The 19,702-nt window shown below is 38.8% G+C and overlaps 1 protein-coding gene across 18 annotated transcripts in view; it reads right to left on the bottom strand.

Annotated features, from left to right (window-relative positions):
- MYT1L (myelin transcription factor 1 like) overlaps window positions 1-19,702 on the bottom strand; it is a 299,550-nt gene that overhangs the window by 240,640 nt on the left and 39,208 nt on the right. The window lies entirely within an intron of this gene.

Genomic DNA, 19,702 nt, shown 5'->3' with positions numbered 1-19,702 from the left:
AGTTAAACTCTGTCTTGCAAAATATATGATGGAAGTATTTGATATAGCACCTAGTATGGTGTATGGAACCAGATTCCCAGCTATGGTCAAATATTTTACCTAAAGAACCTGCAATTTCTTCCATCAAGTCTAGAAACTTCTAGATATTAATTAACATTTTATATGTAACTCTATATTGCCAACTGTATACAGATGATCCAGTTCAAAGGAAACCACAGGAAGATTCTGCAGCAGTCAGAATAATCTCTGCACAGTTACACAGTAACTATAGACACATTCTGGAAAGATCTATCCCTTTCAGGATGGTGAAGTGAAGAAGTGAAGCATTTCTCTAGGAGATTGACTATTGATCTCTGGTTTCTTTTCTTTTCCATGTTAACCATTGCAAGAGGAACACTTACACTAAGCCACATTCCACTTTTATTTACACTGAACAAACACACCGGTATTTAAGAACCTGGGCAAGTAGCAGTCTTTGTAGGTTCAGGTGGATTTGGACATAAAAAAAAAAAACAAAACTGAATAACTTCTCCCCTCACCTCACAATGTTTATTTTGTTACATGTGTCCAAATAACAACAAAAGAATATTCATTTATGCCTCTGCCAACACAGGAACTTTCACAGAAGTGATGACACCTGGAAACAACCTTTACAAGAAAGATAACAAATGTATTTATTCTTATGGTGTTTCCATTCTTTCCTGCTTGTGGGAAGTTCTGACACTTGTGCAATTTCTTCTGAAACTGGTGGGTCTCTTATGGACTATAACACAGTTTAAAGACACTATCTTTCCTTTATGATTTTACACTACTTAAAACATCAGTAGTTTACTTATTAAATCAATTATATTTCAATTTTATTCACGTGTGGTCTCTAACTTACAAAAAATCCCCACATTTAGATGAGAGAGAAGGTAACATTGATTTCAAAGATGCCAGATAGAGGGGGTGGGAACAACAATTATCTGTGATCTGTATGATTAGGAGACTGACTTGCATAAAGACAGAAAGCTAAAAAGCAAGCTCTGAACCTTGATGATGAAATGGTGGAACAAATTTCATTGTCATCAAAGCAACAGTATAGCATCTAGTAACAAATCTGCATTAGAGGGGAAGAATTCCTACTCATATTTGCAGTGCTATTACTTGAGATGTACTTTTACTTACTAATATTTTACAAAAGAATGATGCACTTGAATGTCTTAATGCACTGATCCAGCATGACAAAAGATATGTATGTGGTAGCTCTTATTATCACGGAGGAGCACAGGAAAAGCAGCAACAAGGATTGATTAGAATCTTTGGGAAACCACTTGTGTGTGCATGCATACACTCATCTTTCAATGCTTTTCTGCCCTCATGCAGGAGAAACATTTTCCACATATATAGGTAAGGCAGAAGGCAAAAAATGAAGATACATTTCATATCCTAAAGTGCTACTATAAACATGCTAGGAAGATCTTATCTGGCATACCCCTATTCCTAAGAAATTTTTTGGTTGTAGCCAATAACTGTCAGGAAGCTCAAGACAAGAGAGATGCATGTATGGATTGGTGATGTAATATAGAGGAGACTGACTTATTTTCTCAGTAAATAAATTAATGTTTTTGATGTTTTCTGATGTCCAATGACTATGAGCCTTGTTCTTTTTGTACACGAGAGACTATAATATATTCATAAACAGAAACATTTATTTGTACAAAATGTTATGCCACATGAGCAGCAGGACATAAGAGCACTTGACATCTCTAAATCACTTTTCCTAAAAGCAATTTATGTTGTATTCTTGGATAGGGATCTCCCCTAGCCATCTAAGGATGAAAACATCCCTTGCAGTCAGAAGTTGCACCTTCATTTCTGCTGCTCTCTGTAACTGGAATTTCTTTCCCCTTTTATCTCTCTGAGTCAAGTCCTGTAAATCATTCACTAAAAACATTTGTTGTCTTCAGTTTTAATTGATGCTTTTTGTGAAACATTATGAGGTGCTCTGCAGGAAGGACACAGTGTAGGTGCAAACAGCACCATTTGGTAGCATACCAGCACAAAGTCTGTATGCAAGGCCACCTTCAAGATAAAACTGCTGGACTCCTTCTTTCACTAGTGAGCTTTGCCACAGATATAACCCCACATATCTTGTACGTGTGCCTCTGTAGAACTTGGAAGGTATCAATATAGCTTTAAAAATTCTGCCTGTTTGGCAGAGTCAGCACAGGAGATTCAGTGCAGGAATTACATAGTGAGTGAGGAGTCCTGCCCTAATAGGACTGCCCAGCATCACCAGCTGATCCTGCTGTCGGCAACAGAGCGCTGCAGGGGAAAAGGGACTGCAAGGAAAACAGAGCCATTGCGAGTACCAGGATACATACAAACACCTACCTGGTAAAAATCTGAAGACCACAGGCTTTCAAATACATTACACACAAAATTAGATTATAAGGCAATGGAAATGGCAAAAGGGAGATTCATTAAATATGAATTGCAGAGAAATTCAGGACATACTAATACTGAGCTTTGGAAGATGTAGATCTAGACTCCTATATTCTTCCATATTTACACATTAACCTGGTTGCTGATTAATATATTCAGGATCAATTAATTAGAAATAATTTAAAGACTAAATATAATCCCTAAATACTATGATTGCAAGATCCTACAAACACTCATTTTTAATAATTGAAAAAGACAGGAGCTTGACCCTGCAGTCTGCCCATATTTGTTCGCAGGGTTTTCATCTCTAGTCCTGGACTCTGCTCAAAGAAGACAAACAGAAACAACAGGAAGCCCAATTTCACTTCAGTAGACTGAAATTAAAAAGAGCAGTCAGTCCATTTTGGCTTACATCAGAAAATATCCCTGTACATAAATGGCCTTTTCCTTCTTCCACAAAGACTCTCTGCCTTTCTCCAAAGGTAAAATACACCTCTCAAGTTTTTCGACATGTTTTCCTGACCAGATGAGAGGGTGATATAAAGAAATAGTTGCAGAAGCGTCCTAAATTGCAGTTGAATCCCTATTCTGTTGTCATGGTTTGAATCTTGTTTTCCCCCAGAGGCTAGAAAAGTGGTAGACCCCAAGGGGTGGAAACCCCTGGAAGTTTTGAAGTTCTGTCCAATGGGCGTTCCTGCAAAAATGTCAACATCCCACAATCTCACCGGAAAAGAGGAGTTGTAGTTGGGTTGTTGTAGGAGAGGTGGCCATGTTGTGAGCCACGAGGAAGGGGCTCTGAGCCCCTTGGGCCCTCTGGGGCCTCCCAGCCCCTGGCTGGGGGGGGGCTGCGGGGACCTGGAACAGCATAAAGCTGGGCTAGGTGCCTGTAGTTATGCCGGGAGATGTTTTCTCCATGGGCACAGAGCAGCAGCCAGCACTGACCAGAGAAACGGTGGCAGAGAGCCAGGAGAGATAACACCTGAACTGAAGGAGCAGCAGAAGCAACATGCAGCACCAGAGAAAGGACTCCTGGAAGGAGAGCCGGGAAAAAGAGAGCCAGCAGCCTGAGAGACAGAGTTCTGGGGGTAAGACTGTACCAGCCCCCCAAAACTCCTTTGAGATCCCTCTGAGAAAAGAGGGAGATGGACTCCTATTAAGGAGAAGAGTTTTAGACATGCAGCACTGGAGAGAGAGAGGAGCTGAGAAGCTCAAAAGACGTCCCGGAGCTGGACCGGGACGGCCAGATGGAATGCGGGGGGAGTTGACCTTGGCTCCCCCCCCTTGCACTGCTGCCACGGTGGCAGCCTGAGAGACAGGGCACAGAGGCCCTGCAAGAGATACCAGACCGTCACGAAGACCCCCCTGTGTCTTCGTGATATGACGTGGTGATACGACCTTGTCTGGGGTTACGAAGCCCACAGAAGACCCCTCGGTTGGAGGCGATGGGGCCGAGAGAGGCTTGAATACCTCCCTCGTGAGTGCTGGCAGAAAGCCAGCTATCAGCTGCTGCATGTGGAGAAGACAGACAGACTGCTGCCTCAGAAGATGCTGCTGCTTAAGGACTGGAAGGGATCTGTCCTTCTTTCCCTCCTGGACTTTTATTTGGAGGGGAGAAGAGATCTGAATCCTACTGTAATGAAGATACTTAATATTGTCAAGGGGGGGGGGGGGGGTGTAGAGATAGTTTGTGAATCAAATGTGTATAATGTGATATGGTATTTATTTGTACAGTCATTGTAATATATTTCCCTTTCCCCCACTTTGAGTCTGGTGTGTGTTTTGTCTGGAAAAACCCATCTCACATTAGGTTGAGAAGTGGGAGGGGGGAATGGAGCTAGGGAATTGGATTTTGGGGCTATCTCAAACCATGACATCTGTACAAACAAACATTTTCCTTTACTGGGGCCACCCTGCTTGCATTTTATTCAGCCTGTGGAATGTCTTCTTATATACAGTCACCTCCTTCAGCTTCTTTGAATCTATGCCTCTAAACAGGCAGAGCAGAGCTCGTCTTGCTTGCATAACTGAATTATGTGGAGAACACTTAAAACCCAGGAAGTATGGAGAGGATGGAAAGTGCTACCACATCTGAGTGTTAATTGGTATGTGATAATGTGCAAAAGCAGACTCTCTGCAAACACCTGTCTGCAGCATCCAGCAGCTATTTAACTTTCTACTCAGTAAAACTACAACAAGAGATTGAGCCCTTTCCCAAGCCAATCTAATATACATTTGGATTAAATCTGATCAAGACTTTTCATATTTTCAGAGACACTTAACATGTTTTAATTCCCAGGATAGTATTTCTTTTCTCTGCCATGTTTAGCATAGACTTTACAGCCCTTATTCATGGCCTCTAACAAAGCAATGGGTGTCTAAAAGTCAAATATTCAGGGCAAAGTACTTTAAGCATAACACAGATTGGTATCTATACTTCAGATGCAAGGAAGGGCTTGAATATTCCTCTACAGATGTAGCCTAATACAAGACAGCTCTTCATACTAAGCTTGGCTCATTTATGTCCTCTGACCATGCACGTCACAAAGCTCGCGCTCCGGTAACTCAGCAGGATGAGTCATCTGAAAGTTTTCTTTACACTGACTGGAGAAACATACTCACCATTACAGGGTTATATTAAAACAGGGATCTAAAACTTCAGATAATTAAGTAAAAGCATGAGTGCAAAATATGATTCTTTCTAAAAAATATCACTTTGAGACAATTCACATAATAAAGCTAAAGGGAAAGCGCCACACTGCACAGAACACTCACTCAAGTTATGGCTAGTTCAGTATAGAAGTTAAGTCACACTAAACACGCCCATATTCTGGGGAATTCTTTGGAAATACAAGCCAGTGGCAGAACATTTTCACCAGTGTATATATTTAGGTTTGTCCTCTAAAAATACTTTGTTAATAATTCTCATAACTGGTCTGTGTATCGAAACATCCATGGCCAAAAATTGGATTTTTTTTTCTCTCTTCAGAGCAATCTGAAAAGTGAAGTGCTTTGCCTTGGCTTACAAGTCTACAGAGAAGGAAGCCAGTCTGTAGCAAAAATCTTATGAGAAGCATCTGAGGGAGTTGGGGTTGTTTAGCCTGGAGAGAACAAGGCTCAGGGGAGACTTATCGCTCTCTAAAACTACGTAAAAGGAGGTTGTAGTAAGGTGGGGATTGGTCTCTTCTGTCATGTCTCAAGTGACAGGACAAGACAAAATGGCCTTAAGTTGACCCAGGGGAGGTTCAGATTAGATATTAGAAGAAAAATTTTACTGAAAGAGGAGTTAGGAATTGAAATAAGTTGCCCAGAGAGGTGGTGGAGTCCCTGTCTCTGGAAGCGTTCAAGAGGTGTCTCGATGTGGCAGTTGCAGATATGGTTCAGGGGTGATGATGGTGGTGCTGGGTTCACAGTTGGACCAGATGATCTTGAAGGTCTCTTTCAACCTTGATGATGCTGTGGAAACTTAAATGGCCAATTTGAGGATGAAAGATACAAGATACAAGAAATGTTAATACTTTAAACTGCCACAAATCCTGATTGTGCTGAGGGTACGCAAAATGTCCCTCTTTTTTTTTTCTGTTTCTATTTGGTGTATGTTTGTGGTTTATTTTACAACCTTGGGTCTCAGTCCTATTTTTGAAAATATGGGCATTCACTGCTTTGTACCTTGCCAATTTGGCTAGGATCCATTCTAGAGTCTGCATGGTGACTGAATAAATGAGACATTTATAGAACTGGGCCTGCTTATATCTAGAAAAAACTACATCAAATCTTTAAAGACAGAAACTAGCAGGTAAATACAATACAACATCCTGCTCACACATGCACCCTCTGTATGCTACTACACCAGCTAAGTTTTACCTCTTTTCACATTCAAAACCATTCGTTTTAAGAGTCAGTTCAAACCAAACTGTCAGGCTCCAGTATGCCTTAGTTTTGCAGTTGGAGGTTATTTTGCTACTTTGTTAGAATATGGAAATGCTTTTTTACAACTCAATTAATGATGCCTTTAGCGTAATTTTTGCATGTTCTTACACATTTGTTACCACATAAGAAGAATCACTAGGTTTCTAGTTTTCTCTGTGAGGCAACAGGAAAGCAAGAAGCTGCCCTTGCCACTGTTTTGGGAACATGACCATCACACAAGTATTCCTCCTGTGGCATACTTTAATTCAAATTATTGTTTCAGATTGCAAAAATTTTTAAGGGATTCAAAAACAAAGAAACAAACAAGTAAAAGTTCAGTTTGAAAAACAAAATTGCAACCATCTGTCTTCATGTATTGGGCTGATCAGAAGCACCATGACCAGTAGGTCAAAGGAGGTGATTCTCCCCCTCTGCTCTGGTGAGAGCCCAATTGGAGTACTGTATACAGTTCTGGTGCCCCCAAAATGAGAAAGACATGGAACTGTTGGAGTGAGTCCAAAGGAGGGGTACAAAGTTGATAAGAGGACTGAAGTACCTCCCCTACGAAGACAGGCTGAGAAAGTTGGGGCTGTTCAGCCTGGAGAAGAGAACGTTGTGTGGAGACCTCATAACAACCTTCCAGTATCTGAAGGGAGCCTACAGGGAAGCCAGAGAGGAACTCTCTGTAGTGATAGGACAAGAAGTGATGGTTTCAAACTGAAAGATGGGAAATTTAGGTTAGACACATGGAAGAAATTCTTTACTGGTTGCCCAGAGAAGTTGTGGATGCCCCAACCCTGGAAGTGTTCAAGGCCAGGTTAGATGGGGCACTGAGCAACCTGGTCTAGTGTGAGATGTCCCTGCTCCAGGAAGGGGGGCTGGAACTAGATGATCTTTAAGGCCCCTTTCAACCCAAACCACTCTATGATTCTATGATTTACAACAGTAAACTCCAGGAGTGGGGCCCAGGTGTCATTCACTGCATTGAGCAAGCTTCCTGCTGCATCAGTGTGAAATGAATCCTTGGTCTCTGCACATCAGACAGATGTAAATCCAGGATATGGAGAGATTCTTAAAAAAAAATGGAATCTTCTAACTATTAGTACTTCTATTGCTATTACTATTCAAAGGACCTGACAATTTAAAAGTAACAAAACCTGGGAGTTTCCTAAAATCCACCTACAGTACTGAAATGAGCTGTCCATAGTCAAAATCTCTTGGGTCAGTAGCTGAAGTAGCTTATTACACCTACATGCATTTTAAAAAAAGGGAATTTTACATTTGTTCTACATTGGTCATTCAGCCTATTTTAATGCATTTCTGGGATCTAAATGATGCACATTTAGCCTGCTCTCTGTGTGGGACTGATTTTCACCTCAGTGCATAAAACACTTAATTATAAGATATGTCAGGTTTCCAAACAAGAATCAGAAGCTCTCCAGAAATACCTTAAGATTGATTTTGAAGCACTCTAGCAAAGAAAACAAAAAGTGAACCGCATCCATCTCTCTCAGAAGGCTGAAATGGGAGAAGATTCTGCAGGTGTCATAGCGGAGTTTTAAAGAGGATTTGAAGGGGAATAGTAGAGAAAACTGAGATAATATTAGGATGGTGCTTCCAAAATGAAGAGAAAGCACAGAAGAAAGCACCTATATGCTTCCATGTAGGCTGACTCACGGTGAGTTTGGAGGAAAGAATCAGCTCACTAATAAACATGAGATGACAGAGAAGAAGAGTGTATATTATGAAAGGTTTTGAAAGTAGAGCAATGTATGGGGATGTGGTAGAGAAAAGGCTAGAGGACAAAAGGAAAAAGGCAGGTGACTGTTAACTGAAGCTAAAGTGGTCAGAGAAAGTTTTGATGCTCACCTGAACCCTCTTATTCCCATTTCTTAGAGGAAAATATTGAATTAAGTACAAGCAGTATAACACAGTAAAAAAGAGACATTTTCAAATTCAAATCTGGGAAAGAAAGACCATAAAAGAGGCTTCCACAGAGTGCATCCATTCTGATGGAGATGAAAGAAGCAGAAGTCCAATGAAGGAAGACTTAGCAAATAGACTGGGTAAGATGGTGTTCCAGCAACCCTCCACTTCAAAATAGGGATTAAATAATGGGGAAATGATGTACAGAGAGACTCGTTAAGACAAGTACCAAAGAGAAGAGACATCTGCAGCACAGATAACACTGAGGACTTCAGGATCCTGCCTGGGGAAGAACTATCATGGTCCAATGGCATAGCTTCTCCACAGGAGCACAGAGACTCTAAGATTTAACACAACAGGTTAATTTTAACTGACACTTGGTTTGAGCTAATGCTGCTAGGAAAACAAAAGCCAGGCTCTTTTCTAAACATCTGAGAGATATATATGTCCACATGCAAAAGGATGGTCATCACTGAATACTTGACTTTTTGCCTTTAATTATATAATTTATCTAAGATATTTAATATATCTTCTGCATTTGCTTGGGAATAAAACAATAGTGCAGCTTAGCTACAAAGACAATGTGTGATGAATTTGTATGCATACAGACTCAAACACACACATCCCTTTATTAGTATCTGTTGGTGACTGTCACGTGATGATTCTCGGGACCTGACTCCTTTCTAATTTACTGTATTGCACTGAAACTTTCTTGTGATTTCCTACACAAGATTTGCTTCTAAGGAAGCAATAATAAATAAATAAATGTTGTGACTGTGTGCTTGCCTGCCACCCAAAGTATGTTAACAACACTTTAGAGCAGCATGGTATGTTTCTATCAGTATCCGAACTACCCTAGCTATATTTTAAAGAGAAAATATCTCTATATTTCACTACAGTGTGCCTCATCACTGCAACTGCAGTACAGATATAGCCCAGTTGTGTCTCTATCTGGATCTCCCAGTCTAGCTATAAGCTTTTCAACATTTTGGCTGATCTCCTCTGAGGATATTCCCCTCAACTCGTATATGGTGGCCGGCATTTCACAGGTGGGTTCAAAGACAAATCTTACACTCTGGCATTTGTATACTGAAGATTTCTTTTTACACAGATGGGAAAGTGTGATAGTGACTGAACTAATAAAAGATTACCTGAGTTTAGAAAAGATCACTGTAATAGACACTTTCTTGTAACAAAGACACAATTCCTTGTCCCTCTCTGGAGCACAAGTGTGTGTTTAAGTGTGTATGTGTCCACACAACTTTCCTCCACTCGAGTATTTCCTCTCCTTTGACACTTGAATCCAGAAAGAGATTGGGGTTCTGGTTGTTTTTTTTTTTCAGTAGTGACTCTTCCTATTGCTCCATTCATTTAGCAACCTACATCCTAAGAAACTTCTTTTCCTTATCATTCTGTATGAATGAGCAGTGGTGTTTAAAATTCTCGGCATTAAACAGCATTTTTGTTTCTATTTATTTGGACAGTCTTTCTCTCATTAAGGCCTTCTGAGAGTTACTTAGCTACAGATTTTTCCTGAAGTAAGGCTTTAATTCATTACTAAACACTGTTATGATTACGAAAAGTAATGTTATTTGGTACGATATTATAATTAGGCAGCTTGAAAAAGTTTCACTTTCAGTATGTTGCAGCACTGAGGAGAAAACACTGGCCCAAACACAATAAATATTGTTAAGAACAATATTTAAGGCCAGGAAATAACTGTACAAACAGAATTTATCTTATTTCACACTTTTTACACAGGGTTCTATTTAAAAGGATGTAAACACAATTAACCATTCGACTAACTCCCATAGAATAGTGTTTTGTTCTGTAACCAGTGATTCATGCCATGCCACACTAGTAACAAAAAATGCTCAGAAGTAAGCCATATATGCCAAGTGCAGAGCAAGAACTGCCTCATGCTGCAACAAAATTTCCACAAGGCTTTCAAAGCAACGAGCTTTTTCAACAACAGAAGGATGCGTGCAATGCTTCTATTACACCCCACTGCTGTGTAAGGGCTGAAAACACTGATAAGATTTACTTAAGTAAACAATGTGTAAAATTAACGACCTTTATGATTTTACATTTTGTTGCTAAAGTGTAAAGCTATGAGGCCTCTCAAACAGGGAATTTATGTCATTCTCACTGAAACACCATGTTTTCAAAATATCATTGTTCCTTAATGTTGAAGATATATTTATAAATAAGGTAAAACAATTCCGTAGAAAAAGCAAGGAGGCAAATGCTCAGTTTCAGTACCTGAGGGATACAGATCTCTATCTCCTTATTAATTCTCTTCAATACTCTGTGATTCATGTTTTCTAACAAATAATTAGGAGTTTTTATACCCAAGAATTCATTTGATACCTGAAGTTTTGAATTTCCAAACTTGCAAGACATTCACAAATAAAACTGTGAAAATTGAAGATACATTAAAAAAAAAAAAAAAAGAAGAAGAAAAAGAACATTTTTTTTTTCTCTGTACAGATTTCACATTTGATCTTCAGAACGAATGATGTGCTTCGGAGAATCAGCACGAGTGGCAGACATCGGTGATTTAGGAAATTTTGTCCTTCTTACTGGACCGTTAATGTTCCTGGAAAGTCCATAGTCAGAACTGAATTCAGTTACCTATGAGTTGTATAACAAGTATGGACAAACCTGACTTTCCTTCATAAGAACTAAATAAATTATTGGCCAACAGAAGACCAGTACACCCAATGTGCTGGATTCTTTTAGATTCAGCTCAGCTCTCCCATTCTGACTTATTCTATATTTAACAATTTTCTTACTCTTTCAGTCAATAACAAAAATAAAGCTAGAAACAAAGCAAATGTGTTTATGTGCATGGTAACCAAAAGGTCAATGTCATTTCTGTTAGAATGTCAGCCTTTTCTGAAGTTGTTGATATGTGTATATGTGTAAGACAGAGAATATCACTGAATACATGCTTGATATTTGGTAAGTAGGGCAGGTAGTGAAATGGGAACAGACACTCTGCTCTCATTTTCAATCTGGGTTATACCAAGAGAGTTAGAAGGGTTAAGCGATGGTTAAATTAGGACAGAATTTGACCCCAAGGATGTTAGAAAGCAGAAACTGTAATCAATGATTCCTTACATATGGCTTTAAAACTACAGTCCTTATTAAAGACAACAGTGTCAATCCACAAAGGCAATTTTCTCTATGTTCACTTTGAATTTAAATGCAACATTGAAATGCACTGTGATGAAGGTAGAACATGGGTTTGTTTAGAATATTTTTTCCCAGACTCAACCTTTTTTTATACTTTTTGTACTATGTAACACCTAAAGACACATAAGGCAAGCAGTGTCAGATGGGTAGAGCCTCTAGGTCCCCTAAAAGAACAAACTCGACAACCCCGCTCCAAATAAGTTGGGTTAAGGAAAAGGATCAGGGCACTAGAGTCCCTCCTGGAATTTACAAAAGGATCCACTCTTCATTTGCAACTTCATAAGGCTAAAAAGAGCAAAATCTAGGATTACAGAGGTTTTCCCCTTTTCTTAAGTCCCTTTAGTGTGTTCGCAACAATTCTCTGAAGCCAGAGTGCAAAAAACCCCTCTTCTCCAGCCTCCTCCCATTTCTCACACCCAAACAGGCACACTGGAATGGATTTTCTCCTCCTACTCTGGCACTGTACATTTACCAAAATACAGCATCAAAGCTGTTTCCATCATTCCCTTCTTTCCTGGTGTTACTGTGGGTCTATGAGATCAGGTGCAGAGAAAGAGCAACTTCTAAATTATACATCTACTTAGGAGAGACAGAGACAAAACAATTCTAATTCAAAAGTAAGCCAGGTAGAAAAATGGTGGGAAGACAGAAAAATCAGAGGGCAAGAGAGAGAGAAAAAATGTCCAAATGCTATTTAGACATACACACACACAAATATATATATATGGTTAATAGGCTAATAGTCTATTAGTTCAGGTGAACACCTAATCCCAGTTCCTAAGCTTCTGCTAAATATCTTAATATGAAGACTTATTTAGGAGCATAGGAGTTTTGCTTTTCTGATTATATACCAGACTTTACAAGCAGTTGCATGTTTTGGCATCTCTAACTCTACCTAATTTAATATTTAATCAACTCCTGGGCACATAATGCCAGCTTAGGTTCTTGTGATCAAATCCTTCCTAATAAGAGTCTATGAAGCACAATTCATTATCAATCATGACTAGTTATAATGAAAAAGCAAGTACACATTCTAGGAGGTACAGCCCATGAAAACTTTTGAATTTGCTGGGATTGAGAGAATATTGTTCACCTTACAGTCTCAGTAAATTATATACTTCCTCTGATACAGAGGAAAATAGACCTTTAGAGGACTTCTACCAATTCATCAAAATGGAGCACTGAAAATGGCAACTGGATGTATCAGTACAGAAGATGAGAGCAGTAATATCTGGCAGTTTGCACAATTCTGGGTCATGGTACTGATTTTATTTGGCTTCCTCTGCCTGTAGTCCATGGAGTTATAGGCAGAAACCCCTTTACTCACTGTAGATCAAACAAGATCATTGTGGTATCCCATACAGACACAATATATGACTGCAGTATGTTCTCTTGTGAACTCAGGCATTTCGTAAAGCACTGAAAAAGCAATGAAAAACTCAAAAATCTGACCCATGTTCCATATTTTGCCTGGCAAAAATAGGATACACATCTTTTTCTTTTCCCCTGACATGACATACTAAGATTACTGTTGTATGACAAAGAAGCCAGTGACTGCCACTGCATTTCCACATTCTTTCACAAAAGTCTCTTCAAACTGAAATAATTTCTCCTCAAGCATTTGTGAACTCTACTCACCACAAACTGCTCAGAGCTGAGCAACACAATGTACTTCAAACTTTGCATCCTGGTTTAGCACATTTTTAAGGATGTGCTTTGATTCTGAGTGAAACTGAACTCGTACTGCAAATGGATTATTTTGGCAGCAAGATGCTTCAGCAGACAATTCAAAAGACAACATGACCATTCACTTTTCAAGGACTTTTCCAATATTGTAACATTTCACTCCTTCCACACATTTTATTAAGCAATAATACTGATCAAATAGTAAAATATTGTTATTTTTATTGCTATTTCTAAATCTATTTTCTGTTTATGTGTTCGTTTTCCTTTAGGGCATGTCTACCACAAGAACTTGTAATGGAGTGTACAAGTACATGGTTCTTACCATGGACACAAGTCAGTACACAAAATGCATTTTAAATTAATAAATTTGAGTGACTGCAATTAGGACAACTATACTTTGCTGCATCTGTTAAGAAATACATGCTATGCGAATTATGCATCTACAAGGGATTCCCCAAACACAGGATGTATTTCATCTTTCTTAGCCTGATTTTATAAACAGTTCAGAGCTGCTAATACTGAAAAAACCCTGTAGGCAGTCAGATATTCTCATGAATAAATGGTATATCTTACTTGCATAAGTGCTACTGGCCAAGAAATGTTTGCCAGTTTTGTTGTTTGCCATCAAACAACAAAAATTTCGAAGGCAAACCATCAGCTGGCCACAGAAATAGTAAGAAATAATTCACTAAACAAAGTATTTACTGTAAATTATTCCCTGGCACAAATAAGTTGTTCTAGTTCAATTTTGATCTCTAAAAGTATATTCCATGCCAGTTATATGAAGTGACTAATAATTGCAACTTATATTGATAACTGACTTTGAATCATCCCGATCTGACTTATTCTAATACTACATTGAATTTTGAAAAAAAAATATGTAAAAGATAATAATCCATCCACTTTAACAGATTCTCCATTGTCACAAATCTACAGAATTGCCAAATACTAGATTTTATATTCAGCTCTCTGAGTTAGCTTAAACCTATGTAAAATCATGAGTAGGCAGAAGCTCCTATTGTCTGTGCCCCCACGAAGGCACATTGTTTATTCCATAAGTGCATGAAACAGTTGCAATCATGAAATGTGGAACAGCTCCAATGGTTTGCAAAGTGTTTGAATAACTAATGTGCAGGGCTTAATTCTTCCAGGTTGAGAGACGTATACACTGAGTGTGCACACACACATACTAATCAGGTTTTCTGTTATGTGGGCATTCCATACACCTCTGTATGCTTCTGAACAGCACACACATCTCTGGGTTACACGATCTTCTTGCTCGGTTCTACAATGTTTTACACTACTTTTAAAACATTAGGATTGTTACTAGCATGTACATTGTGGCTGTGATCTAGTAGTTAAGACATACCAATAGCTATAGACACAAAAGCACCCTATTAAAACAAAACCACATACTTACTTTAAAGTATCTATTATAAAGCTACCACCAGACTGCCAGCCAAACCTCATGAGGAATATTATGACTCTAGTACCTCCCTTAAAACCACTCCACCAGGCTTATATTCCATCCCTGTAGTTTCACCTCATTGTGATACTTCCTGCAAGGTTACCCTTAGCAGAATTCAAGTTTTTTAAAGTTAACCTCATTAGAGATTTCAGAATTGTTTGAAGTTAAGCAATTCTACTGAAAGATAAGTAGTATATTTACAGTAAATGAATATTCAAAATACTTATTTATGGCAGGATATTGCAAAAATTTTATTACTGTTTCATAATTCAATCAAGGTAGTATGCAATACAGTTAATTAACAACTAAGAAATGACCATACAAAAACGTGGCATTTTACTAGGCAGTAAAAAACTTTAATTAATTTATGAGTCTAAATATTCAATATCTAAATACTGAAGTCACTTTAGTATGGGATCTAGGTCTTTGGGAAGTATGTTTCCAATTGTGTGACTTTCAGGGATTCCTAATCTAGTCAGAGTTTCTGTCTGTCAGCACACATCAACTTTCAAAACCAGGGCTGGAGTGCCTTTAAGGGGAAGGGAAACAAGAAGAAGAGTTACCTATAGAATCTGCTTGTTGTATGAGTTTCTCAGACCTAAAACAGGAATCGTATTTTGAAGAAAATATATGTACATACACATATATACAAGCACAGAGTTTTCTCACACTGTAGAGTGGAAAGGTGAGCAAAAGCTTCCAGACTCAGTGGTATTCCAAGTATGCAATGGGAGGAGGTCTTTGGAAGCCTTGGCTCTGGAAGAGGGGGAAAAATCTCACCTGTAGAAGTGGCTAGATAAAACAACACATGCATTTAGCACCAAATTGTGCAGATCAGTGTAATGATTTGGAGTAGGTCCTGAGTCCAAAAAAAACAATCTTGGGAGACAGGTTTGGTAATCAAATGGCAGTGACAGGAAACTGCAGGGGAAGGTTGTTCTCTTCACTCTTGTCAGGCTCTGTCTGACCCCGGAACATCAGCAGAGGTTTTTGGTGTGCCTTCGCACCTGCCAGGACAGTATCTGCTGGAAGGCCAAGGAAAGGCCTCTTTTGTAGGATCAAGTTGGTCATGTTGTTTTTAATCTTCTAGCTTGCTGGGTTCCCACCAGATAATACAGCCAAGGATGCAGCCTTAAAGAGCAAGTTTGGGTACCGGATGAAAATCTAAAGCTTATTATTGCCATTGCTATGATGTGTTAACACATATGCCAGTCCTTTCCTCAGCAGGACACCATAAAGTACTCATAGCTTGGGCCCCTCACTATGACAAAGACATTGAGGTGCTGGAGCATGTCCAGAAAAGGGCAACAAAGCAGGAGAAGGATCTGGAATACAGTTCTAATGAGAAATGGAGCTGGGTTTGTTTAGCCTGGAGAAAAGTAGGCTCAAGGGGGACTTTATTGGTCTCTGCAACTGCCTGAAAGGAGGTTGTAGACAGGTAGGGGTCGTCCTCCCAGGTAACATGCAACAGGACAAGAGGAAACAGCCTCAAGTTGTGCCAGGGAAGGTTTAGCTAGTATATCAGGAAAAATTTCTTCATCTGAAAGGGATACCAAGCATTGGAACAGGCTGTCAAGGAAAGTGGTAGAATCATCATCACTGGAAGTGCTCAAAAAATGTGTAGATGTGGTGGTTAGGACAGGGTTTAGTGATGGACCTGAGAGTGGTAGGTTAATGGATGGACTTGATGATCTTAGAGGTCTTACGCAACTTTAATGATCCTATGATTTTAGATAGATAGATAGATAGATAGATAGGTATACATATATATAAAATATAAAGACAGTTGTACCTTATACAAATCAGCCTCATCAGACATTAAGCTGTATGGAAATGAATCTGTAAAATAGCCTCAACACAATCAAAATACAGAGGAAATCTAGTTACCGACTAACAAATTACTCATTATGTGAGTAATCACCTGAATTATCCAAACTTCCAAAGGATCCAGCTAGGCACTCCAAGCCCTTTGTCCTTGTACTAATTCTTTAACATGTACATTTAAGGATTGATTTTAAATGGAACTAGGGACTACAGAGTAGAAAGACAAGCCTCTGACTTAAGACTGCGTCCTGTTTCTCAGATAAGGGAGCTATGGCATTACAGAGACCTGGTTCAAAACTTGCATTACATTTAATTTGGAGAAGTGAAGAGTTCTGAACACTTCACAGAGCCTTAAATCCTCATGTGCACCCACAGGCAAAATTTTGTGTGGGTAGATAAAAGCAAACTCTCTTACGTAATTCCTTGCCTACGTGACGTTCTCACAGAACTCTTCATAAGCAAAAGTAACAATTTTTTGCTCCTGTGTTTCCTCCCTGCAACCTAAATTTGCTCCTGCTTATTCTTCTCAGCTGGCATTAACTGGTTTTGAGCTCTGAATTTCTATCCACCCAGGGCAGCACTCAGCTCATCAAGCATATTTCACCTGTGCTTTTTGGAAAGATTCAGTTCTAAGCTGGTGTCTGACACAGTGGATCAGCACATTGACACATAAACCCTGCTCACGCTATGGTGTGATTTCTAGCCTCTGTCTCACAGCCAGTTTGCAGGGTCTGTTGTTCCAGATAAAAGGTACTGCTCTTCAGAGAGATTATGCTGAGGCAAAGGGAGCAGATCTCCAAACTAAAATTGCAGAGTGGCACACAGGGCACCCTTTTAAAGCTGTACAAAGGAATTATGAACCTAAATCCTGAAAGATTAAAGACAGAGTTGCACTCAGTTATCAAACAACACTTTTCTACCTATAAGCAACATCCTGATTCTAACTAATTTCACACCTTTAAATACCAGTCCAAATGTTTCAAACCAACATTTTGTATTCCTTTTGTGTATTTTATTTTTCCTTACAGTACACAGTAACTTTTCCTGTATATTTTGAGGGTTAAATATATTGCAGTGTGACCAAAGGAATCTTTCTGAATGTGTTTTAGAAAAGACTTGTTTATGCAACTTTACATGTCTGCTTAGGAAATTCATTTCCAAGAATAAAACTATTATTGTTTTCAATCTCATAATTGTAATACATCTTACATCAGTTCTAGCCAAGATAACTTCCCTTTCATTTGAATGAAGGCAGTAGGGAATGTAACAAGATTTCTTATTCTCCAGGTTGACTTCTGTGGTATCAGCCAGCAGAGCTAATAAGGCCCAAGCAAATATATAAGTTTGTAAGTCCAGAAAGTCTTTTTTTTTCCTATATGGCATTAACTGGAAAGCTATTAATTGTTTTCCTTTCAATGCAAGTGGAAAGAAGGCAGGTGTTAGAGAAAATAAAGGCCTAGTACGAGAGACATAAGGAATTTCTTAGATGAAACAATGAGTAGAAAAAGGTGTTAATTACTGCAACACATCAGTTCTTTTCTTATTTTCTCCTGTTTTAAGTATTCTGGAAAGTAATTCCTTTCCTTAACTTGATTTTATCATCTTACCTCTATTACTCATTTAGATATTAACCAGTTACTCCGTTTTTATAGGAGGATTAGCACTCTTTCTCCTAGTCTGTCTTTTTTATATTTCTTTTTCAGTTCAAAAGTCAGTATGACTGCTGATCCAAGCAATATCCAAAGGTGACTGATGATCATTTTATATAAACGATATTTGGCTTTTATGAAAAGTTATATACACCACATAATAGATAAAACTACCAAAATAATTGTGCATGATGTATTAAGAACTCAAATATTCCAGTTTTCAAACCCATGTTTTGTGATCTGAATGTAGGTATTGGGATAACTGAATATGGCCACTTGAGTGCTGTCTATGCCACAGGCATTACTACATTTATATAGTCACTTCAGAGCAGACCACTGCAGTTGTGAACAAAACCCATTAAATTAAGCAGGCCAGAGGTTACTTCAGCGTCCTTCAGGGAGCAATTCATCTTCTGGTAGGGAGAATAGGAAATGGCTAACAGAAATGTATGCATACAGGCCTGAGAGTGTCCAGACTTTTGTGTTTACCCTTCCAGACAGCACCTGTTTGAATTACAGTTCTTAAGGACACTGAGTGAGGAAATGACTCATAATGGTATCACCTGGATACCAAACACACATTTAAGTAAACAGGGTGAAAAATATTTATATGTACACATTTCAAATATATTCCTTGCCATTTCTCTGTGCACATCTGCGTGACAAGAGGTTTCTTGTTTGCTCTAAGCAGTTGCAGAAATCAAGAACAACTAAACTGAAGCCAGTGTAGTTACACAGTGCACAACTCCTTACTGGGTCCAAGGCTACTCACTCAGGAACTGACTCAGTGTGAGCGCTGAGCAGAACAGTGCTCAGGACTTACGGAGAGATGCTGACAGCAACTGCGTCTGTGCTGCCCTTCAAGGCCTCAGAACTACACCTTCCTTACTGCTTAACTACTACATAAGCTTTGCACCATTTGGAAATCCCCAGATATAGACATGAAACAGCTCTTATTTCTTCCTGTAACCAGGTCCCTAATCAGACTACTTCCTCATCTGAAGAATGAGAATTAGGCTGCTTATGCAATTCCCATATTTAAATTTTTTTATTGAACTCTGATTAGTATTATGTGGCTCCAAATACGATTAGATTATTAATCCTCCCCAAAGCTCAGTTGATCAAGTGTAGGTATATGTCTGCATATACCAATTTCTGTTTCTCCTATCTCCACACAGAATAATGATAAAACATACAACATCTCTCTAATATATGTAATTCTTGTGCACATGTGCCTTATGCAGGCTCCTTCAAACAAGGTAAAAAAAGGTAAACCCTTCAGAGACAGTCAAACACATTTAACAATTCTAGAAGACTTAAAAAGATTACAGATTTGTGAAAATATAGTAGCAAGACTGAGGAGAAAAAAAAAAGCGGAAATAAAAAGCAGTAGACCACTCACTGTGGGAGATAAAGACAGCTCCAGTGATGAAGTTAAATGAACAACTTTTAAAGTTCATCACAACCTCAAGTGATAAATGGGAAGGTTTAATGTAGAAATTAGATGTATAACTGGAGCTGGGAAAATATTTAGGTATAAAAAAGACAGCACCTGTGACTTATCCCTAGTTATCATTAGAAGAGGACAGGGACAATACCCCAGAGTAAAAAAAACTCA

Source organism: Manacus vitellinus, unplaced genomic scaffold (genome assembly GCF_001715985.3).
Source record: "Manacus vitellinus isolate BGI_N305 unplaced genomic scaffold, ASM171598v3 scaffold_11_pilon, whole genome shotgun sequence".
Classification (NCBI taxonomy): domain Eukaryota; kingdom Metazoa; phylum Chordata; class Aves; order Passeriformes; family Pipridae; genus Manacus; species Manacus vitellinus.
This window is presented reverse-complemented; position numbering and strand designations above follow the sequence as displayed.